Below are 25713 nucleotides of genomic sequence, written 5' to 3'. Positions count from 1 at the left end.
TACCCAAACTGAGACACTGCTGGAGATTATGCTTATCCCCCAGCGTTGTCATCAGTTTTGGCATGGAGCCGAGCTAGTTGCTCTGGACACAGCGGCACATCGGCGTGCGCATCATGCAAACTAATAGGGTATGTGAGTTTTTGCCTCCACCAAATACCCTACGTCAGAATCAGCTGCCATACCACCCATGATTTTTCCACCTAATCCCTTGCATTTGTCTTCGAGTACCAGTCGAAACTCACCAATTGGCAGTGATTACTGCATGGCGTGCCCGTATAAGTACTTTACATCCAAGTACATTATGTAACTTGAATCAAGGGATGCGTTGAGACTGTCACCCATCCGCGGGTTATCTGCCTTCGTGTGCCTATGGACACATTGGCAAAGTCCCCCACAGATCCCTCACTCAAAGAAAAGAAGCATGTCAGCATCGGCCAATAAGTCAATGCTTACTTCGTTTTCTTGAGCATTGCTTCCCAAGACAACCCAGGTGCCACGTAATAAAAGGTAGGATCCAGAGAATATGTGGTCATGCATAGACTCCGGAATTTCTCGATAAAGTCCGCAAGCAGGCGCACGTCTGTGTCCATGTAAAGCCATACATACTCTCCAAAAGTTGAAATATTGAATTCCCGCCAGACATTTATGGCATGCTCATACTCTGAATCTGTTATAGCATTGCCTGTATGGTTGCTGGAGAATGCATTTATGTCGGGTAGCCTGCTTACATTGAGTTTCGCCATACTATCCATATACTCATATGGGAAAACCCCCTTCCTAGTCACAAGTTGAAACTTTTCCTCGTCGGGAAATGCAGCTCGAGTGATATGCATATCCTCCCGAGGTAGAGTTTCAACAAGTTTCTAGAGTGGCGCCTGCATAAAATGTAGCATATCAAGGAAGCGAGTGTAGTTCTTGGTGTCATTCGTTTGGGGAACGAAGTGTATTTCTCGACGCTCTCAGGTAGGACACTGACTTGATCTTTCTCCAAACCGAAATCAGCCAAGTGCTCAACTAGAAAGTGAGCATCATACCCAATTAAATTGTGGAAGAAAACGAGTATGTGTCTAGGTAGCTGGTAATGCAAATTGCACGTCTTTTGAGCTGCGCCACAGAACTTTCCCGTAAAATGACAGTGGTCCCTGCTAAGAGTTTCCGCATCTAACAGAATCCCACAAATATGAGAATTAACCACGTTGTTATACAAATCTTCATTCTCCTTCGATTTAGTCATGGGTACGTTGTTGCTGTAAAGCTTATCAACCTCCCATGAAAGTTTTTCGAGATCAGTGAGCAGCCAAACTGCAGGGTTATCCTCGAAATAAGATTTGTAGCGGTTCAGACTGGCATCATATGACGATATAATTTAGTATGCTGCCACATATGGTACGTGTTTTTCTGTAAACGTGGTATGTGAGGCTGTAGGGTCACCTTCACAGTGGGTCACAGGAGTGAGGAGACATTTGAAGTCGGCCTACACTACAAACGGGCATCGCTCCTGGTGGTAAGCATTATTAAACTTTATTCATTTGATATGCTCAGTAGGTACAATAACATGTACTGGATCCTTGGAAGCACAGTCTACTAGATGCGCCGCTAATAACTTGTCTGAGGAGAAATAATTGAGGCACCTGAAGCAAATATGTTTTACTCGATGATCAGATGAAAGTGGGTGGAAAGGAGTCGGAAAATGTTTTTGATCCAAACATAGTGATAATTATCATCTTCAGAGAAGAGCAGCATGTTTACATGCAGCTCACGCTCACCGGCAACTTTTGAGAAATGGAGGGCGTCGACGACAATTCGCTTGTCTTGCTCATCTGACTTGCTTTTCTTCTCCAGGTCATAAACATGAACCCACCTCAAATTTAGGTATGTCCTGCATGTTGATGCGGAAATCGATACCATCGAAGTTATAACACCCACGAATATTATCACATACCTGGTATGTACTGGAACGCTCAGGATGATCTCTATAATTGTAATTTCTTTGGCAAGTCAGGATTGACCACCCAAAACAGGCCTGATCGTTTCTATTTTCGACATTAATGCATGCCCTCTTGTTAGCTATATCTTTAGGGAGCTTGATATAGCTAGACCCTCCATTTGCCGACCCCTGGGGCCGAGCGGTTCTAGGCGCTACAGACTGGAACCACGCGGCCGCTTTGGTCGTAGTTTAGAATCCTGCCTCGGGCATGGATGTATGTGATGTCCTTAGGTTAGTTAGGTTTAGGTAGTTCTAAGTTATAGGGGACTGATGACCTCAGAAGTTAAGTCCCATAGTGCTCAGAGCCATTTGAACAATTTTTAGACCTTCTATTTACTGGATCATAGACATGTGTATGGATGTCCAGATGTAGTATTCGGCTGAGTGTGTTAGCTGACCCTCTGACTTTCATCTCGGAAAACCGGGACCGTATAGTACTCAAGGTGGATTTGAGGAACCACCCAGCGATTGATGGGCTACGCGTATGAAGAGTGGTCTCTTTAACACCAGACTCGACTTTGGGGGGGGGGGGGGGGGGGAGTGCGATATTTCGATGCACTGCTTTTAATGGCGGAATACCGCGGAGGATCATTGACTACCTTGAGGAGCTCCGTTTTCACGACACGAAGGCACGCCCTTCCAAAACCAACAGGTCACGGTACCCTCCTGCAGGGTTCCCGATCCTCGTGAACGAGATTCGCTCCTCGAAAGTGTCTGCAATCACAGAGTATTCTAACTGCAGTATGGTATCACTGACCTAATGTCCTTCACTAAAAGAACGGGAGAGAGAACTGCCACTAGCCACAGGACCATCTATATTAGACTACTGGCCATTAAAATTGCTACACCACGAAGATGACGTGCTACAGACGCGAAATTTAACCGACAGGAAGAAGATGCTGTGATAGGCAAATGATTAGCTTTTCAGAGCATTCACACTAGGTTCGCGCCGGTGGCGACACCTACAACGGGCTGATATGAGGAAAGTTTCCAACCGATTTCTCATACACAAACATCTGTTGACCGGCGTTGCCTGGTGAAACTTTGTTGTGATGCATCGTGTAAGGAGGAGAAATGCGTACCATCACGTTTCCGACTTTGATGAAGGTCAGATTGTAGCCTATCGCAAATGCGGTTTCATCGTATAGCGACATTGCTGCTCGCGTTGGTCGAGATCCAATGATTGTTAGCAGAATATGGAATCGATGGGCTGAGGAGGGTAATATGGAACGCCGTGCTGGATCCAAACGGAATCGTATCACTAGCAGTCGAGATGACAGGCATCTTATAGACATAGCTGTAACGGATTGTGCAGCCACGTCTCGATCACTGAGTCAACAGATGGGGACATTTGCAACACAACAATCATCTGCACGAACAGTTCGACGACGTTTGCAGCAGCATGGACTATCAGCTCGGAGACCATGGCTGCGGTTACCCTTGACGCTGAATCACAGACAGGAGCGCCTGCGATGGTGTACTCAACGACGAACCTGGATGCACGAATGGCAAAACGTCATTTTTTCGGATGAATGCAGGTTCTGTTTACAGTATCATGATGGTCGCATCCTTGTTTGGCGACATCGCGGTGAACGCACATTGGAAGCGTGTATTCGTCATCACCATACTGGCGTATCACCCGGCGTGATGGTATGAGGTGTCATTGGTTACACGTCTCGGTCACCTCTTGTTAGCACTGACGGCACTTTGAACAGTGGACGTTACATTTCAGATGTGTTACGACCCGTATTTCTACCCTTCATTCGATCCCTGCGAAACATTACATTTCAGCAGGATAATGCACGACCGCATGTTGCAGGTCCTGTACTAATACAGAAAATGTTCGATTGCAGACCTGGACAACACATTCTCCAGATCTCTCACCAATTCAATATGTCTGGTCAATGGTGACCGAGCAAATAGCTCGTTACAATACGCCAGTCACTACTTTTGATGAACTGTAGTATCATGTTGAAGCTGCATGGGCAGCTGTACCTTTACACGCCATCCGAGCTCTGTTTGACTCAATGCCCAAGCGTATCAAGGCCGTTATTACGGCCAGAGATGGTTGTTCTGGGTACTGATTTCTCAGGATCTATGCACCCAAATTGCGTATAAATGTAATCACATGTGAGTTCTAGTATAATATATCTGTCCAATTAATACCCATTTATCATCTGCATTTCTTCTTGGTGTAGCAATTTTAATGTCCAGAAGTGTTGTATTAATACTATTTTGAGTCCACCCCTTGATGATGGGGAGGGCAAGTCTGTATGCGGCGAGACGCAAAATACCTTGCCTGTACGGCGATTCTTACCAGGCTCATACGATGATGATGATGACGGAGGAGGACGTTGGGTTGTTATTGGGTCAGTGCGATGGGAACAGCCAGGCTTCGGCGATGGCTCCCGATGCTGTTATATACCTGACCTGGTAAGTTGAGGGGCGGTGGTTCGTTGCCCGGCACACGGACGCCAGAACGGTGGCGGCGGCGGCAGCGGCTTCCCGAGCAGCGAGTAGCGGCTCCCTTATAAGCGAGGTGCGCCTTACCGGGCGCCGCTTTGGTGAGGAAGGCGGTTTAGCCGCTACTGGTATGCAAGCGGCTGTAGAAGAAGAGATAAAATAAATAATAGTTAAGTTCATTGTTTATCGGTGCTGGCGCGGTGAAAGAAAGAATTCTGACGATCACATGGTTATAAGCAGAGTCCTCCTTTTACACTCTGGTTCCAGGGCATAAACACTTGATCGGGCGACCACCGCACCCTCAAAAAAAGTCATCATAATCATCATCTAGTAGAGCCAGATCAGAGTGCCTTTGTCGATCCTTGTCTGTCTCGCCTACAACAACAATAACAACAACAACAACCAAGATATATAAACCGATTTGTTACAGAAAAAAACCTTCCTATACTACTACCACTACTACTAGAGGCATATAATCTTTTTTTTTTTTTTAACTTACAGGTATGCTGCTTGGGCATCTCATTATATGTTGGAGGCTGTTCCTGCATCTGCTGATGAACTGCCTCCAGCTGCCTGTCCAACAAACTCCTAGAACTGTTCCTGTAACAGGACGAGACATAATTTTATTTATTTTGAGTATCGATTTAGACAGAAAGATCAGACATGGATATTTTTTTCTATACTCACATGAGTGTTGTCGGTTATCCACAGTTGGAGGCTGTTCCACGTAGTTTTGTTGCTGCCGCAGTAGATAATTGTTTTCAGTCCGTAGCTCTGCCTCCAGTTCAATTTGCATTTGCTTCAAGTGAGCTAGAGGAACAAAAAAAGTAGGAAATAAGAAAATTTTGAATCGCTACTATATAAGATGGTGGTGGTTAGTGTTTAACGTCCCGTCGACAACGAGGTCATTAGAGACGGAGCGCAAGCTCGGGTTAGGGAAGGAAATCGGCCGTGCCCTTTCAAAGGAACCATCCCGGCATTTGCCTGAAACGATTTAGTGAAATCACGGAAAACCTAAGACAGGACGGCCGGAGACGGGATTGAACCGTCGTCCTCCCGAATGCGAGTCCAGTGTGCTAACCAGTGCGCCACCTCGCTCGGTACAATATAAGAACAGGTTACAATGAAAATTATACCCACAAGGCAATTCCGGCTGTGAACCCAACATAGGAGGCTGGACTTCCAGAGTCTGTTGCAGTCCAGCCACCTCCTGTCTCCCCTCACACTCCAAGACAAAATCCTAGAGTTGTTCTATAACAAGAATACGGAATTAATAAGATGAATTTAACATACACAAGAAAATTTACACTCAAAATAGAAATTATTTACTCATTTGGTAATCCTGTCTCCAGAACTCTAATCTTCTTGCCGCTATACTCTGAAGTGTTGCAACAACTGACTCTCTTCATATTGCAGAGAGCAAAGAACAAATAAACACACACAGACATGATGGAACACACAGCAAGGCGGACAGCAGCGGACTGAGGACGATGGAGGCTGGTTGTGGGTTTATATATAGACCGAGGTGACCAACGAGAGAGCTTCATTTGAAAGTACAGCCAATGAGAAGCTTTTATGGAAAGTCACTATTTGTGGAGCGGCTTGATTCGACCATTCTCTCTCTGTTTCTGTCTCTCTCTCTCTCTCTCTCTCTCTCTCTCGCCAAGTAAAAATAATACTTTTATGATTAACTGTGTTTTCGCAAACGTGCACATACATGATGAAGGCTCTTAGCAGTGAGAAGTTCACTGTTTCTGTGACGTATGTTGAAAGCAGGATATTACAATTCCTGAGAAGGGTAACACGTGTTGCCTCGTTAGGACCACCAGAAAGAATGCAATCGATTTTGGACTATTTTCGTGAACAAGTCCTGTTAGAATCACGAGGGAGAGAAAGTAGTCGATGTTATTCTGGAACAGATGTCTATAGCGCGAGCTGTGACGTCAGTATCCACAGGTTTCGCATGCGCAGGCTAGACGTGTCTCGCATGTTCCGTTAGGATTGCGAGGGACAGAAAGCAGTAGATGTTCTTCTGGAACAGATTTCTATAGCGCGACCTGTGACGTCCGTATCCACAGGTAGAGAGAGGTTTCACGCAAGCAACATAAACACGCGCGCCAGACGCCCAGAGGATGACTTGGTGCTTATTTAGACAGACATGTAACGCCAGTATAACACTTGAAGAACTTTAATTGTAGATGCTGGCAGTGGCGTGACACCCATCTTTTCCCCCCTCCGGACCGCCATCTTGGATTACGTCACTGGAGGGGCGACAGTACCCTCTGGTGGCAGTACTGTGTACTAGATGAGTTGGACTCGGACCCCATGGTGAACACAATTGATGGTGGTACTGCCTCAAATTGCTTATATAAAAACTGTTTAAATAAAGACTTACATCCATCCTATCCAGCACAGGCTGAGTCCTTTCCCGCCGATTCCTAAGAAGAGGAGGCATTCACATGACTTAGGTTAGTGGAGGTAGTCCAAATGCCCTTTTTCCCCGCCATTTTCTTAGGGTAGTAGTGTGTAGCATTGTCCTGATGGAATCTGAACTTCCTTTTCTGGGGGAGGAGGAAGGGGAGAGGAACAGGTTAAGTTAGTGGAGGTAGCCCAATTGACCTATCTTCCCGCCAAAATTTGAATTTCCCACCATGTTGCCATATCTATCACCGTCATATTGGATCCGCCATCTTGAATACTTTTGGCAACAATGGAGAATCTGGTGACATGCACATTGTCGCACTACTTACAAAATGAGGCATACGTTTACAATATTACAGAAGTTCCTTAGTATTACTGAGTATTTTTTTTAAACTGGTGACGTAATGGAGCTCCTTTTTCTCCCCAGTTACTGGCTCCATGAGTAGAGAGGTATGGTCACCTACTCAGCAATCCAGTGAGATCTGTCATACAGTAAATGAAACTTGGCGATTTTGTTTTATAACTATCAGACTTGGATTGACGTCTAAAGATATTGTGTCTTTCTTTTGTTTTATAACATATCAGACTTGGAATGACGTCTAAAGATATTGTGTCTTTCTTTTGCTGATCGTATCTTCTTTTGTTTTTTTCTTTTCATATCTCTTCTTTTAAGCCTCTGATATACTAAGACAATCTTTTGTTGTCAGTTGATTGTGAGTCGTAGGGAGGGGTTAATTTTGCTGCTTCTGCTATTGGCGTCTGCATAGTGTTATCAGACATCAGTTCTTTCGACGGGGAGGAGTATCCACTAAAGGTATGAACTTCTCAAATTGCGGAAGGAATTCGGTCCATTTCGTATGTTAATGGGAACAGTGTTTTCTGACAAGTTTCCTCACCTCAGGAAAACACCGCTCCACGGGATTCCCAGTCGCATGGTAATAACTGGTCTTGGGTATTGTTATACCCGTCTTGGTCATCTGACTAACCGAAGTTCGAGAAGTAAATTTTGACCCATTGTCAGAGTACATGCCCTGAACACACGATCTTTTCTACATAGCACTTCATACATCGGACCAGCAGACAAGGTCAATGGCAGATGTGGTGCTCAAGGAGTAAAGCCTTGCGTACTTCATAAAGACATCAAGAACAGTGACGATATATTCCATCCAGCCCCAACTCATCGACAGAGTGCCTATTATATCTACTGAAACCAAGTTTCTCGGTTTAGTGGCTAAGTTATGCTGCATCTCTCCATATAGGGTCTGTTTCGTGGGTTTCACCTTCTGACATAATATAGTTTCACGGTTTCTCGTTTCATATTTTAGAAATATATGTCCTTGTTAAGAATGGCTATATACACAGCCGCTCCATGGTGACCAACGAAGGAGGTGAGTCCAATGGCTCAGCTCCTCCTGCATTTGTTCTGGAATGCACAACTTCCTGTGGTCGCTGTTACGATGATTTCCGGTAAATAATACGTTGTTTTGCACCTTGTGGAGCAAGCGAATTACATCGCTTCATCAATCGTCGAGGATTCTATTCTAAACCTCTGATAGTCTTTGATCGTCTGCTTGTAGCGGAGTTATATGCCAAAGCCTTTTTTTCATCTCTGTATCACTGGGCTCAGTCTTAATCAGCCTAATATCTAACTCCCTGTTCTCGCGGTGGTTCACATCTTTGTTAGGCATACCAACTGGCAATCGAGATAAAGTATCTGGTACCACAATTTTCTTCATCGGAACATATTCCACTGCATAGCAAAATTCTTGGAGACCTAAAGTCGATCGTAAGATGCGGGCGTTTAGGTGCTGATAGTAATTTATGGACGTCGGAGCCTTGTCATCATTCACTAACGTTAGCTAATGTTGCAGCGCTTACTGTCAGAACCATCGCAGCTAAAAGCTCCTTTTCCGTGACACCAAACCGCCACTCGTAAGCACTCAATTTGCGACTTGCAAAACAGGTAGGGTGAAGTTCCACGTTTCCTCCTTCAGCATGGTCCTGACACAATATCGGCCATAATTACACAAAACGAATATCAGTCGCCAGGAAGAATCGTTTTGAAAAGATAGCATCTGGACATGAAATCGAAATCAACAGCTGTATTGTAATTCAGATGTCGTTTATAAACATGCTAAAAGAGTGAACGCGAAAACCGTCATCTTCAGGTCCCAAGCATAATCAGCATCAATGTACGAAACACAATGATGAAGACCAATGGAGCCTAACTGCAGTCCGTTACTCCCACTGACAAGGCCCCCAGTGGTCAGACAACCATTGGTAGCCTTGTTACTGGAAGTTCCGGAATCCAGTTGATTTTCGGCCCCGCTGCACTCGACTTTGTTGGGTGAACATGGTGGCGTATTACGCTTAAAAAGTTGTACTGTTCCCATTTGAAGATTCAATTGGTCTTCGTCATTGTGATTTGTACGGTGGTAACAGGTTACGCTTGAGGCCTGAAGATGGCTTGCGGGGTATGGATGTAGATGTAGAAACTGGTAGCATGTGTGAGTAAACGACTTTTGAAATACAATACAGCTGTTGGTTCTAATTTTCATAATCAATGTACAAGGAGTGACGTCCTGGGGTGCCAGTTCTTTTCATAGCAGGATCCCTTTGGCTGTTAACCGCGGCACCCTACAACACAGCGATACGTCGATGATATTCTACGCCGCGTTTTGTTGCTCTTCATGGCAAGCCACCGTGGACTCACATTTGAGCAAGATAATGCCCACCCACACACGGCGAGAGTTTCTATTGCTTATCATCGTGCTTGCCAGACCCTACCTCTGCCAGCAATGTCTCCGGATCTCACCCCAACTGAGACTGCTTGGAGCATTATGAACAAGGCCCTCCAACCAACTACGGATCTTGGCGATCTAACACGGCAGTTAGAATTTGGCACATTATCCCTCAGGAGGACATTCAACAACTCTGTCACTCAATGCCAAGCCGAATAACTGTTTGCATAAGCGCCATTATTGAATTCCTCAATTTGTGAAGCTCTTTCTCTTGAATAAGTCATCCAATTTTTCTGAAATTGTGATCATTTCTTTGTCTGTACGTGTACGTCACATGTACTGATTCCCATGCCATTCAGAAAATTTCTTTGTGGTGTGTCTTCTTTTTAATTTTAGAGTGTCTCTTGTAATGTTTTTAACTTGTCAGAGAACGGATGAATAAAAAATAAAGTGATTTGTTGCTATTATAGTTATGTGGTACATACATTACTGGCCATTCAAATTGCTATACCAAGAAGAACTGCAGATGATAAACGGGTATTCACTGGACAGATATATTATACTAGAACTCACTTGTGATTACATTTATACGCAATTTGGGTGTATAGATCCTGAGAAATCAGTACCCAAAACAACCACCTCTGGTCGTAATAACGGCTTTGATTTGTTTGAGCATTGAGTCAAACAGAGCTCGAATGGCGTGTACAGGTACAGCTGCCCATGCAGCTTCAACACGATACCACAGTTCATCAAGAGTAGTGACTGGCGTATTGTGACAAGCCAGTTGCTCGGCCACCATTGACCAGACGTTTTCAATTGGTGAGAGATCTGAAGAATATGCTGGCCAGGGCAGCAGTAGAACATTTTCTGTATACGGTCGTGCATTATCCTGCTGAAATGTAGGGTTTCGCAGGGATCGCATGAAGGTAGAGCCACGGGTCGTAACACATCTGAAATGTAACGTCCACTGTTCAAAGTGCCGTCAATGCGCACAAGAGGTGATCGAGACTTGTAACCAATGGCACCCCATACCATCACGCCAGGTGATACGCCAGTATGGCGATGACGAATACACGATTCCAAGGTGCGTTTACCGCGATGTCGCCAAACAAGAATGCGACCATCATGATGCTGTAAACAGAACCTGCATTCATTCGAAAAAATGACGTTTTGCCATTCGTGCACCCAGGTTCGTCGTTGAGTACACCATCGCAGGTGCTCCTGTCTGTGATGCAGCGTCAATGGTAACCACAGCCATGGTCTCCGAGCTGATAGTCCATGCTGCTGCAAACGTCGTCGAACTGTTCGTGCAGGTGGTTGTTGTCTTGCAAACGTTCCCATCTGTTGACTCTGTGATCGAGACGTGGCTGCACGATCCGTTACAGCCTTGCGGATAAGATACCTGTCATCTCGACCGCTAGTGATTCGAGGCCGTTGGGATCCAGCACGGCGTTCCGTATTACCCTCCTGAACCCACCGATCCCATATTCTGCTAACAGTCATTGGATCTCGACCAACGCGAGCAGCAATGTCGCGATGCGATAAAGCGCAATCGCGATGGGTTACAATCCGACCTTTATCAAAGTCGGAAAGGAGATGGTACGCATTTCGCCTCCTTTCACGAGGCATCACAACAACGTTTCACCAGGCAACGGCGGTCAACTGCTGTTTGTGTATGAGAAATCGGTTGGAAACATTCCTCATGTCAGCCCGTTGTAGGTGTCGCCACCGGCGCGAACCTAGTGTGAATGCTCTGAAAAGCTAATCATTTGCCTATCACAGCATCTTCTTCCTGTCGGTTAAATTTCGCGTCTGTAGCACGTCATCTTCGTGGTGTAGCAATTTTAATGGCCTATAGTGTATTTGAATTGTTTCCCCTGTCACATCAACTCGTGACGGTGTTTAGAGGTGCACACAGTCCGGAGGCAAGCAATTGACGCCAGTGATGGCTGCACACGGAAACCCAGTTGTGGGAGCGTGCTGCAGGCGTCCTGGCGAGAGGTCGCCTGGGATAAGGAGACGGGAAGTCGGCAGGCGGCCACTCAAGTTGGCAGCCGTGGCTGCTGCCCCACCCCACCCCTTCTCACCGCGGCGCGGGCTGCTGCTCCGGGTCCCTGCTTCTGCTGCACCAGTGCTCTGCCGGCGGCGCGTCTGACGACCGCTGCTCATCCTTTTGGTGCCGGACTACACGCAGGTTAGTGGCGCCCTTCGCGTCTTCTGCTTACAATCTCGCAAATTTTCAGAAGCTCCACGTGCTCTCAGCGAACTCTATGACACCGTCTAGTTGCATACCAAGCATTTTTTTTTAATCCTGCAAGAATGCATTCCTAAAAACCGTCCCCGAGTGCAGACTGCTCGCCAGTTACCCACGAATTGTTGACCGCCACGAGCAGAATCAACAACAAAGATGTAAACACGTAATAAATACCATAGAAATACCAAGTAAGCTAATGCAAAGGAATATATGTACTGAACTAATCTCATCTATTACGTTACATTAGATGTTGAAAATGACCTGCTTATGCTTCAATGCACTTTTGCACGCGTCCTAATATGTTAGCATACTCTTTGCGCATCTCTGCCGTATCAATTCTCAAACTTTCATTACGAGTAATTTCCTTCCAGTCTTCTATCGTTATACGGTTATTTGCGTAGTCTGCCCCACAGATGTCACAAGTGGTTAGGTCCGGCGAACGGGGCAGCCACGGTCCTTTGCTGACAGTCCTTTCGTCTGTGAATCTTTCATGAAATCTTGTGACTGATTCGCCTGAAGTGTGACAGGTCGCCCCGTCCTGTCGAAAGACTGCTCACATACTTTCATAGAGGGTCAACTGTTCGTAAAATTCGTCAAAAATTTGCTTATACACGGCGTTGTTTACTGTTGTTTCAAAAATTATGGGACCCAAATGACTCTGAGCACTATGGGACTTAACATCTGAGGTTATCAGTCCCCTAGAACTTAGGACTACTTGAACCTAAATAACCTAAGGACATCACACACATCCAGACCCGAGGCAGGATTCGAACCTGCGACCGTAGCGGTCGCGCGGTTCCAGACTGAAGCACCTAGAACCGCTCGGCCACATCGGCTAGCCCATCTTACGGGACCCACAATACGACTTGCCGACACGGCACATCACACTATGGTTTCTTCGTCGTGAAGAGGTTCCTCAGTAATCCTATAAGGATTGTTTGTTCACCAGTATCTGGTGTTCTGGGAGTTCACATGTCCTGTCAGATGGAACCATGTTTCGTCACATACAGTAACAGTAGCGGATCCAACATTCTACTCTCAGCTGTTTGACGTAGCCATGTACAGTAATTCACGCGTTTTGCCTTATCTTCTTCCTTCAGTTCTTGGACTATGTCATTTTATAGGGCTCCGTTCTGTATTAGGTAAAACACGTTGACAAGACTCCCATGAAACGTCCATTTGTTGTAATGATTTTTCAGTCGACATCTTTGGACTCTGGATCATTCGTCCTCGAATATCCGCGATCACAGCAGATGTACGAATGGACGCGGCTCGATTTTTTTTTTTTTTTTTTGCGTTTGCAACTGATCCTGTTGTACGCCACTTTGTCACCAAATCCTGTATACTGGTCTTTGCTGGTATGAAAACGCCAGGAAATTTCTTTGCGTTTCCTTAAATGAAGTGGCAGACACGTACGGCTCCAGTATTGCAATTCCTTTTTGCATAGGATACATCTCGCTGAGGTATTTACTTCAACGTCTTAACCAGGCAGCAATGGGTTTCCTAGTGGCAATACAAAACGTAGTCGCCGGCAGGAGTGGCCTAGCGGTTCTAGGCGCTACAGTCTGGAACCGCGCGACCGCTGCGGTCGTAGGTTCGAATCCTGCCTCGGGCATGGATGTGTGTGATATCCTTAGGTTAGTTAGGTTTAAGTAGTTCTAAGTTTAGGGAACTGATGACCTCAGATGTTGAAGTCCCATAGTACTTAGAGCCTCTTGAACCTCCGACAGGAGGAGCGGCGCGAACCGTGGCAAGGCCCCCTAGATCGCGCAAGCCGTGGCTAGGCCCCTAGACCGCGTGGATAGAATATTAGTGTCAGTGGTGTTGAGAAACAGCTGAAATCGTTAAAAGTGGATCTTGCTTCAGGGCGATCTATATTGAATTCGAGGCTAAATTAGCCGCTCTTTTAACTGTCATGTATCGTAGATACCTTGATCAAAAACTATGCACACTGCCCAGAAGTTGGAAGAAAGAACGGGTCACACCCATCCACAAGAAGGGCGATCGAAGTAATCCACAAAACTACTGTCCAATACCCTTGACATTGATTTGTTGTGGTATCTTAGCACACATTCTGAACTCAAACATAATGAGGTATCTCTAACAAAATGACCTCCACCATGCCAAGCACTTGGATTCCGAAAACATGGATCACGTGAAATCCAGCTTGCACTTTTCTCACTTGACATGCTAAAAGCTTTGGATCAACGCAGTCAGGTATATTCCATATTTTTCGATTTCCGAAAAGCATTTGACTCAGTACCACATCTGCGCTTATTATCCAATGTACGATTGTATGGTGTGTCAAGCGAAATTTGCGATTAGACTGTGGATCTATTGGTAGAGAAGACGCGGGGAGTTATCTTGGGAGTCACCATCAGCTATAGAAAAAGCTTCAGGTGTGCCCCAGGGAAGTGTGCTGGGAACCTGGTTTAATGTTGTATATTAATGACCTTACAGACAATGTTAATAGTAACCTCAGACATTTCCCAGATAATGCAGTTATCTATAACGAAGTACTTTCTGAAATAACCTGCATAAATATACAGTTGGATCTTGATAATATTTCAAACTGGTGCAAAGACTAGCAACTTGCTTAAAATGTTCAGAAGTGTAAAACTGTATACTTCATAAAACGAAAAAACAAAGTATCCTATGACTTTAGTATCAATGAATCACAGTTGGAATCCAGCTAGATAGGCCGGAGATTGCGGTCATGTGTGCATAAGGTGTGCCTGCTTGTGCGGATCTGAGGGTATTTCCCTTTCTTTTCTGAAGAAAGCTTTTGCGGAAAGCGTAGTGCGTAACAGTCATTTCGTTGTTCCTGTCTGAACTCAAAGTGGTATCTTCATAGTGACCCTTTTCATAATTGTTAACAGTTCAATAAGTCATGGTTGCAAAATACTACAACAATGATTTACAGAAAAATGATAAAGCTGGCAGAAGCCGACCTCGGGGAGGATCAATTTGGGTTCCGGAGAAATGTAGGAACATACGAGATAGTACTGATATTACGGCTTGCGATAGGTTGCAGTAGTTATTCGGATATGAAGAGGCTTGCACAGGATATAGTAGCCTGGAGACCCGTATCACACCACTTTAAGGCCTGAATACCACAAAAAATGTTCAAATGTGTGTGAAATCTTATGGGACTTAACTGCTAAGGTCATCAGTCCCTAAGCTTACACACTACTTAACCTAAATTACCCTAAGAATAAACACACACACGCCCATGCCCGAGGGAGGACTCGAACCTCCGCCGGCACCAGCCTCACAGTTCATTGAAGACCACAACATCATCTGAGTCGCGGGGAGGGCAGTCAAAGGTGTCGGTAAAAGTACCAGAGTAAAATGGTTGAAATGTGCAGTGTTCACCGAAATGAACTTTGAAAAAGTGGATGAAAAATCTTTCTGGTTGACTTAGATGTATCTGCTTCTCTGTAGTCGCCACATTCGAATAATTGACACTCAACCGCGATGTTATTATTACTTTTCAATGACCTAGATTATCTTTTCCTCTATATCTGAAACCTAGTCTGCTGGCTTTTGTACAGTGCATGGTCGAGGATACTTAATATCGTTCTAAGTCGTGCGTTTTCCACGCTTGTATTGTGTGAAGAAAGAAACAGTGCCTATTAGACCGTATGCGCTCCGATCTCTCTCATTAAGCCCCTGTGCATATTAAGTCATATGTAGGATTGAAGCAGTAAAATTGTTTTGCCGTCTATCTACAACATTAATTCTATAAATACACCCATACCTGTCCCGCACCCATATAATTTGTGGTAAGAACGTCCGCGTAGCCGATAATTATTCCCAGCAACACTAGTGACTGTCACAGCACGTGTCTGAAGCTCTTCAACTTCATCTTTCAGGCCAGCTAGAGGAAGGGACGTTAGAGTTTAGTGTACCGTCGACTCCCAAGTCATTATTGACAGAAAACAAGCTCGAAATGGGAATGGAGAAAAAATTCGAGGATGACCCTGTTTAATGTGCCTCCGGGAATTCACCTTTAGTGTTTTAGGAGAACTAAGAAAAACCTGCATCAGGGTAGCCGAACAGGGATTTGAATCGCCACCTCCCAAAAATAAGAGTCTATTGTCTTAACCGCTATGTCACTTGACTCGATGTCGACCCCAAATGCTGAAATGTTACCCCCTTCCGCTAACAAGGAATGGCTTGAGAGTCTTGTTTGCACCTTTCTTTGCGGACTAATTGGATGTTCGCAGAATTCTCCGAACAATTCCATATCGTCTTTTCGCCCACTCTACATTTGGACATTTTGTATTCGCTCCCTCCTCTTCAAACAGCTTTGCATTATTATCCCTAGGTATTTAATTGGTGCGATACATTCCAGGGGTTTATCAGTGAAGTCTGGTGCTATAGGTTGTTTTAGTCCTGTGGACGAGTATTATGTAGCATCTGCACGTATTTAAGGCGAGCCGTGATGCACAAATAGCTGAAATGATGCCATGCAATTGTGGATTTACTTGCAGATATTTGACAGTTATACTTGGTTGCACGCCGTTATTACATGGCAAATGAATAGTTTGAGATTGCATTCCACTTCACCTGTTAAACAACTCTTCTTTCCTAGGAAAGGACAATTAAGAGTAACGTTCACGCAGCTACGCTAACTTACCATTTCTCCATTATACCTTCATATTTTCACTTTTTTTATTTATTGCTTCTTCAGCCCATTTCTTTTCTTGTGTTCTTCTAGTTGTCTGCTGGGAAACGTGCCCACTTCTTAACTTCGTCTCCATAGTTCGTCCAATATTTGATTTCCTGCTTATTTGTGGCAATCACCTAAAGATGTTTCCGTTTTTACCTAAGACTGTTAAATCTTTATTCTAACTTTTATAGTACAGTTTTTCTCTCCAGCTTGTTAGAATTCATTACTTAAACTTGCATACAAACCATTAAACAGTTTCCCGTTATTTCATCTGTTTTTTTTTTCTTTCCTTTTCGTGTTTGTGTTCTTCTGTTTTACTTATTAACTGAACTACGTATTTTTGCTATTTGATGTTGACTAACATCCTCCCTACGATCTTTCTTTTTATTTTCATTGTTTGATTTCCTTTTGTCTATTCTAAACTAGCATTTATGGACGTTTGCTGCCCTGGGATGCTGATTTCTGTATTTCTAGAGAACTGTTTTTGTTATAAACTTGTTTTGTTCAGTCGTTCTGTGGAAATATTGCTTTAATGGATATTTTTATTCTTCATTGATACAGGATGTTCCAGAAAAGTTGCGACAAACTTCGAGGAGTTGCAAAGGAAACCGTGCCCAGAAAGGTCATGCAACTACACTACAGAGCGACGAAGTTAAAGCGACGCCTCCTGCCGCTAGGCAACCCCTTCGGCAGCAAATGTGACTTTGTACGCTGACGGGCAGTAGGCGGAAAGTCTCGCAATTTCGTTTGTTATTCAGTGACTGCTGATGGCCAAAATCGTCAGTGGAAAATATGGAGTTAGCTGCTGTGTAGAACAGGCCTTGTCTTCTATGAATGTGATACTCTGTTGCTTCGGTGAATGACGGTTTCGGACACAGGTTTCCATCTGCAGTTTGTTTTTCTCTTGTGTACCGCAAAATATTGGAGATTTTTGAGGGTTCCAGGATGTGGATGTAAATCCGTGTCGAAACAGTCATCCACCGAGGCAACAGAGCATCTTTTTTATAGGAGACAAGGCGTTTCTACACAGCTGCTAACTCCATCTTCTCCCCTGGGTAGCGTGACAATCAGTCGCGATCACTGAATATCAAGCATAATTCCGAGACGTTCCGCTAACAGTCCTTCATCGTACAATCTCACTTTGCTGCCGAAAGGATGGTCCAGTAGCAGGAGCTGGCGCCTACAACTTCGACGCTCTCTAGCGTCGTTGGGTGACGTTTCCGGGCACGATTTCCTATCCTCGATTTGTTACTCAAGATACCTTCTATAACCTCTCGAAGTTTGTTGTAACATTTCTTGGGTACCCTGTATATACTAATTGCAATTAGGTTACTGTTAAGCTACCGTGAGGCATTACGAACATCGCCTTTTCTTTCTAATGAATACACTCGGTGTTTTTTGAGCCACTAAGAATACTTCGAGGCAATCACACACGTGAGAGGAAATCCTTTTGTACCTTAGCGATCACACCTGTATCCATCTTGTTTACCATATTTAGCAGTCTGTGACTGACTACCACAATATGCACATCTAAAGACGCTTGTAACGGCAAGCATTTTGAGTTCAATGAGGATTTTGTATCAGGTGTAGATTGTTATTTTGCGGTCGTGCCAGAAATAGATAACGAATCTACACAGTGGTAAATATTTGTAACACTTCCAATGGCGCCTAAGAATACACATCCATGCTTCTGTATTTACGTAGGACTGAATTCGCTTATCTGTAACCAACATTAATAGTCTTCTCAGTAAACTAAATCAATAGCTGCACTGACTTCCATCTAGGGCGAACCAAGATGGGAATTTTAACTGCGGATTCCGAACTATCGTCCTCTCATGTGTAAGTGCTGCGCAGCGCATAATTCAGAGAATATTGCACGATCTCAGTAAGGTTATTCTTTATCAAGCGCATGAGATATGCCGAACAGTACAAGTTTAAGGCGACTGTAGGAAAAAAAAAACGTAAAGGTCATTCGTCACTTACATTACTACTTCAGCATTTTTGTGTCCCTGGAACACCGGGAATCCCGGGTTTTGTTACTTACAAAATGAATACTTCTCTGCCCCGGAAAGAGTGGGATTCCCCCATTTCATTACGCAGACGATCGTTGCTTGCAATTATTTATACACACATTTCGCAACAGCACACAAAGTGGGTGTTGCGGGTTATCAGAAATATTTTCCCTGCCGCGCCACTGTTCAGTTGCAACTTTTTTCGGTCACCGAATGTAGGGTATTCCCGATCGTTCGAATTCAGAGTGATGTACTCGCGAGAAATTTTCAGTTCTGAAAATAAACCAATGAGGTCGGTGTTTATCTGGTGTTACGCAGAGCCACTGACCGTTGAAAGACACTCTCTTCGTTATCATAGTCGCTAATTTTAGTGCGCGCTTGTGTAAACAGCTACGTAACACTAATGAAATTACTGCTACATTCGTCGAAAAAACTTATCGCTGGTAAAGAAATAGTTACGAAAATCTATTAGAAAATGGGAGAGACTCGGGAATGTTGGCTTTTATTGTTATATAGAAAAGCAAGTTCAGCACTTTCAAGCAAATTACAGAGCATCTAAAATCAGTTTCGATGCTCTCGTACGAGGGCGTGCGGGAAAGTATTGCCTCCGAAAACTTTTCAAGCTTTGTAAGTAAAACAAACGTTATTAACATTCTACATCTTTATTCTTAATGTGCACATATTTTCAAAGCTCTGCCGCTATCGGGCTCCGAATTGTAGCGTGTAACATGGCAGTGTACAACGTAACTATGCCGGTGCGTGAGAAACAGCGTGCTGTAATCGAATTTCGAATTTGAAGAGTTCTTCGGCATGACAATGCTAAACGACACACGAGCGCTGCGACACCTGCAACTATCCCACTTCTTGGGTTCACTGTCATCGATACCCTCCACACAGCCCCGACTTCGCCCCATCCAAGTTTCATCTGTTCCCAAAGCTTACAGAACGCCTTCGAGGGTTTCACTTTGATAGTTCTGAAGCTGTGCGCACATAGAAGAGGTTGTGCCTCCGTCAACGAAGTCAAAAACATTCTACAGCAAGGGTATCAATCAAAAAACGCAGGGTGGCTACCTTGAGAAATAAATATGTAGACATGAAGAACAAAGAAGTAGAATGTTTATAAACTTTGTTTTATTAAAGAAACTATAAGGGTTTACACGTCAAAAATTCTGAGGCATTTGTTCTCAGCAGGGCATCGTAGTTTCTCCAAAGGACCTCCGTGCTGAGAGTGAATATTAAAAACCTGCAAACGATAGAGGAAGAGAAAAAAAATTAAGAAGAACTGGTTGCTACTTGCACGCTGAATGTATGACTCGATATGTTAGACGTATTCGTGAGATTACCAATCACAGATTATACAGCGAAGAAATTTAAATGTAGATTTTTGAGACACAGCGCAAAATAAAATGCTGGCTGTACATTTTCAAAGCGTAACGTATATAGTTTGAGGCTCAGCAAGTTGGTGAATGCTTGTGATTGCTGCAAGATACTTGTCTTATTCAGATGATGAACAAAGATAGTCTTTGTGGAACATGTTTGGTTTCAGTTCAGCGCTGTTCTGTCTGCGTAAAAAAAAAAAAAAAAAAAAAAAAAAAAAAAAAAAAAAAAAAAAGGAAGAAGAACGAAAGAAATATGTCCATGTAAGTTAAATAATGCATGGGACTGATCAATGCCATGTTCAACTTTCACCCATCGTAGCCACCCTAAATGATTGCAGTTTGGTCATGTAAGATGAAGTAGTATTGTTTCTGACCATTTTCTTTTCTCGTCACATTAACGGCAGGATGTAACAATACACCAATAGGCCAAAACGCTATGACCACGGCACGTGACGCTCTAAGGGAAGTACACAGCCTATTTGACGATGAAAGGTACAAACGAAAGGAGCGAACAGAGGACACTGAGTCCTAGTAAACATACGTCCGGAAACCAGTAGTAGCCACGATGAGACATATACGACTCAGTACATGAACACCTTATAACAGAGTGAAATGATAATTAAATCAAGAACCTAAGCTGTCGACAGGCGTTGATATACATCAACGGGGACAGTTGAAACTGTGTGCCCCGACCGGGACTCGAACCCAGGATCTCCTGCTTACAGGGCAGACGCTCTGTCCACCTGAGCCATCGAGGGCACAGAGGATAGTGCGACTGCAGGGATTTATCCCTTGCACGCTCCCCGTGACACTCACATTCCCAACTTAATGTCCACACACTACACTCGTAGTGCCCCTGCCCATTACACTCATTACTCGCGGCAGACAATCTTACCGAGTCCCGTAAGAGTTCGGGCAATACGTGTGCATCCAACAAAGAAGAAGGGGGTCAACGGCCGCTTAGCCTTAACTATATATGAAGAAGGTATCTGTTCTTTCGGACATGTCCGAAAGAACAGATACCGTCGGTGACCATGCAGCTCTCTTAGAATGAAATGACAATTAAATCAAGACCCTGCAGTGCACTATCCTCTGTGCCCTCGGTGGCTCAGATGGATAGAGCGCCTGCCATGTAAGCAGGAGATCCCCGGTTCGAGTCCCGGTCGGGGCAAACAGTTTTAACTGTCCCCGTTGGTGTATATCAACGCCCGTCGACAGCTTAGGGTCTTGATTTAATTATCATTTCATTCCAAGAGAACTGCATGGTAACCGATGGTATATGTTCTTTCGGACATGTCCGAAATAACAGACACCTTCTTCATATGTAGTTAAGGCTAACTGGCCATTGACCTTCTTCTGTGCTGGATTCACACGCATTGCCCGAACTGTTACGGGACTCGGTAAGAAGAAATCCACTGACATAAGTGACTCTGAAATAAGGCGTACAGTTATCGCCCAGCAACTGGAGACGAGTGTAGCTGAAATGGCGAAACTGGTTGGCTGTTCGCGTTCTTTTGTCGCGAGTATCTATGGAAAGTGGATAACTGCCCGCATCACAAGGCCATAGTCGCGCTGCACAGTGTTTTCAGAATCACGATAGTGGACTCGCGGTTATGTCTCTGCCGCCAAATTTGGCTGATCTGAACCTGATGAAACACATGTGGGACGCTCTTGTACACAGCTTCTCTCCCACAAACCATCAGCTCTTATTTTACGAGACTAGCCAGACTTGTGCGTAAACATCTGGAGCTGCATATCTCACGCAACATACCAAGGAATTTTCGAATCCGTGCAATGTGGAGTCACTGTTGGATCAACACACTATGAAGCAGGTGATCATCTCCCTAACTTGTTACAGCGTACGCCAACATTCAGCATGACCAGGCTGCACCATAGTGCAAAACATACGAATAGAGTCATCAGAAGATAGCGCGAATATCAGGGAATAAGGTCACGTGACGACAGGGTCATTGGAGATGGAGGACAATCTCGGGTTATCCAATGGTAGGGAAAGAATTCGACCGTGCCCTTCCGAAGGAACTATCCTGACTGACATTTACCTTATGCGATTTCGGGAAACCGTGGAAATCGTAAATCTGGATGACAGGCCAGCGTTTTCAACATCGTCATCCCTATCACCATGCTGCGTCTTACGAGTGCGCAACCTCCCTCGATCTAAAGGCTTCAGAATGTGAGGAAGAAAGGTTACAGATGAACTTCCCACCGATGTCTAGTTCCTTACACCACAATACTGACTGCTGACTGAGAAAAATTGGAGAAAGAAAATGTCTTTACGTGATTAAGGAATAATCCCGGACTCGCTGAAGTGTGTTACAGAAGAGACGGTAAACATAAATCTGGTTGACTGGGCGGGGAATAAGAACCTCGTTTCTCAGAACTTCAAATGCATGTATAGCACCACTGCAGCAACGAACTCTACACAGCCACTTACGAGAACTCTTGACGCAAAATCATTTATGACTTAAATTAGGATAATCAATTTCTAAATCATACAACTGACAGTAAAACATACTAAATAGTAGCATCAGAGCACTGTTCGAGTAGCAGTATACAACGTAAAGTCAGATTAAAGTGACCACCGGCCATAAGCCTGAATAACCGCCGTTAGCAAGAAAAATTTGGAAATTTGTGGTAAGTTCTGTGGGTCCAAACTGCTGAGGTCATCGGTCCGTAGGCTTACACACTACGTAATCTAAGTTAAACTAACGTACGCCAAGGACAGACAATACATACATCCATGCCCGAGAGAGGACTCGAACCTCCGACGGAAGCGAACCGCGCGAACCGTGCCAAGAAGCCCACAGACCGCGCGACTATCCCGCGCGGCCTGTTTGCACAACGCAGCGCTGCAAGACGTGCAGGAAGAGAGTCAGTGAGGTTCTGGAAGGTACCGTCAGGCATGTGGAACCACCTGAAAAGGCCGGCTGTTGCCATTCAGCGTGCAAATTCCAAACTTGCCAGCTGATGAACAGCAGTCAACATTGACGGACGTTGAGGGTACCCTTGGGTAGCTCCATGGTTCGGTTCATCTGGGAGGTCAGTTGCTCAACAGTTGCACATCTGTTCAAATGGCTCTGAGTACTATGGGACTTAACATCTGAGGTCATCAGTACCCTAGAACCTAGAACTGCTTAAACCTAGCTAACCTAAGGACATCACTCATATTTATGCCCGAGGCAGGATTCGAACTTGCGACCGTAGCAGTCGCCCGGTTCCGGACTGAAGCGCATAGAACCGATCTGTTAACGCGGCCGGCCCACATTTGTTCTCCCGTACTCATCTCCACAGACGTCTTTCAACCCTGTCATTTATGGTCCTGATGCACCACAGCTGCTTGGGCACCAGTTTTGGAAAGCGCCGCTTTGCCAAACGCGGTGTGTTTTAATCACGGCAGCACGCGATGAGTTTATTAATTAACCGTTTTGAAATGCTTCCACCCTTGGCTTGAATGCCAATGATCATGCCCTTCAGGACGTCAGAGAAGTCACTTCGTTTATGCATTACGATGACGACTGCACTAATTTTCGCGTCCCTCAGACAGGCTTCGTATACCCTCCATTGCTAGTGCCGTCTGTGAGTGGTTACTACACGTTGGAGTCGAACATATGCGGTGGCCACATTAATGTGTTTGGCCTGGTATTTCCATTAATACTCTCTCTCTCTCTCTCTCTCTCTCTCTCTCTCTCTCTTCTCAGCGATCACAGGCCCTGCGGACAACGCTAACGATCTGCTTCCACCGCCTTCTATCTCTCTCAGCCTCTCTCCACCTTATGGAAATTCCTAATGTTGTGATGTCCTTCTCTATGTCATCTTTACACCTTGTACGTGATCGGCCCAATGGTCTTGTTGCCTGGAGAGTTCCTTCAAATGTTTTCTTGGTGATTCAGTTGTTTTCAATTATATCCACATGTCCAGCCCATTGCAGTCTCCTACTTTTTAATTTCTGAATGATAGTTGGTTGCTTCATTAACTGATAAATTCCATTGTTCTTTCAAATCCTCCATACACCATTCTCCAACACAGGTCTCCAGATTTTTCTCATTACTTTTCTTTCGAAAACATTCAGATTTTCTCTTTCATTCTTTCTAAGCGTCCAGCTTTCTGAACCGTTCAGTACTATGGGGTAGATGATAGTCTTGTATATCTTCATCTTTGTGCTGATTGACAAAGCTTTACTTTTGAGTGGGTTGCTTAGTAGGTACAGACATCTTGACCCTGAGGCTATTCTTTCATTTATATGCATTGTTACGATATTTTTATTGTTGACACGTGACCCAGGGTATTTAAATTGGAAAACTTTTCTGAATTTAGAATGCTGGTCAATTTCAATGTAAGGATTTGGGTTTATGACTCGACCTATTTCCATATAATCGGTTTTCTCTTGGTTAATCAAAAGCCCCATTTTGCTGGCATTTCCATTAATACACACGGCACAGTTATGTCATCTTGCAGTCGGCCAGTCACCAGTTGTTGACCGTTTGGATCTGTGAAATACACTGCTGGCCCCTAAAAATTGGAATCCTGTGAAGGCGTCAGAATGTCATAAAGTGTACAGCATACTTGGATATTCAAATGATTAGCCTATCAGTGAAACATCAGATACACTGGTGTCCGAAATTAAAGTAATAAAGGGCTATTTCCCCGTCCTGGGTCTAATTCAGGATGTAATCATACAAACTGTCAACCGTATGTCCGTCCGATCATCTTTTGCACGGAAGATGGCATTCTGGTCAGCGGACAACCATGCGAACGATGACGTCAGGGAACCTATGAAATGAGGTAGTGTTTGCCGGGTAGCCCCACATTACAATTGACGTGTACACAGTCACAGATGATGCAGCGTGGTACAGAGAAGATGTCTGCTAGACTCTCTGCAGTGGGGGGCCACAGAAAGAAAGGAAGCATAACAGTAGCAGACTGATTTGTCCCGATGGCTTAATGTGAATCGCTCTGTTGTTTCTCGGATGTGGCGACTGAAACAGCACCCCTAAGACCAGGGCAGGGCCTACCAAGTGCGACTTCAGGAGAGAGGACCGTTATTTGGCTGTGAGGGCACCGCAGTATCGCCTTCATACTGTGTGGCAACTGGTTCAAAATGGTTCAAATGGCTCTTAGCACCATGGGACTTAACTTTTCAGGTCATCAGTTCCCTAGAACTTAGAACTACGTAAACATAACTAACCTAAGGACATCACACACATCCATGCCCAAGGCAGGATTCGAACCTGCGACCGTAGCGGTCGCGCGGTTCCAGACTGAAGCGCCTAGAACCGCTCGGCCACATCGGCGGGCAGGGCAACTGGCATGCGAGCTCTCTGCATCAACTGGACATTTTGTAGGGAGGCAAACGGTGTGCAGATGGCTTCGGCAGAGTGGCCTTTATTGTCGGAGACCCACTGTATGGCTACCTCTGACACGTCTTCACAGGAGGGAACGTCTAGGGTGGAGTCATCAACATGTCACTTGGACGGTCGAATAGAGGGCCAATGTTGCCTTCACAGATGAATCCCAATTTAGTCTGGAGAATGATTCTCGAAGGAAGGTGGAACACGGTTTCGAGACCCAGGCAAAGTAGGAAGAGACCGATATCGGGGAGGACCGCAAATGGTGTGGACAGGGATTATGTTTACAACTCGAACCGCTCTTCATGAAATCGCACCGGTGAATCGGCAAAGTTTAACTGCTGCCAGGTTGGGACCTGATTTGCGATTATTGCGAGGTGTTGTGAACCCAGACGTCGTATCGAACGACGATAATGCT

At 44.8% G+C, this 25713-nt stretch overlaps 1 protein-coding gene and 2 non-coding genes across 4 annotated transcripts in view; 2 read left to right on the top strand and 1 right to left on the bottom strand.

The window, feature by feature from the left end:
• The first annotated feature begins 11664 nt into the window (after positions 1-11664).
• LOC126278030 (nidogen) overlaps positions 11665-25713 on the top strand; it is a 297135-nt gene continuing 283086 nt past the window's right edge. Inside the window, exon 1 of one of the 2 annotated variants that reach the window (XM_049977764.1) lies at positions 11665-11806. The gene's annotated coding sequence lies outside the window, so the exon portion shown is untranslated. The remainder of the gene's footprint in view (positions 11807-25713) is intronic. The other variant, XM_049977762.1, reaches the window with a different exon arrangement.
• Positions 20617-20691, bottom strand: Trnat-ugu (transfer RNA threonine (anticodon UGU)). The gene has a single exon. It is a non-coding gene; the product is annotated as a tRNA-Thr (tRNA).
• Positions 21029-21103, top strand: Trnat-ugu (transfer RNA threonine (anticodon UGU)). The gene has a single exon. It is a non-coding gene; the product is annotated as a tRNA-Thr (tRNA).

The sequence above is a fragment of the Schistocerca gregaria genome, chromosome 6 (genome assembly GCF_023897955.1).
Source record: "Schistocerca gregaria isolate iqSchGreg1 chromosome 6, iqSchGreg1.2, whole genome shotgun sequence".
NCBI lineage: Eukaryota > Metazoa > Arthropoda > Insecta > Orthoptera > Acrididae > Schistocerca > Schistocerca gregaria.
Note: the sequence above shows the minus strand (reverse complement) of the source record. Positions and strands in the feature narration are given on the sequence as shown.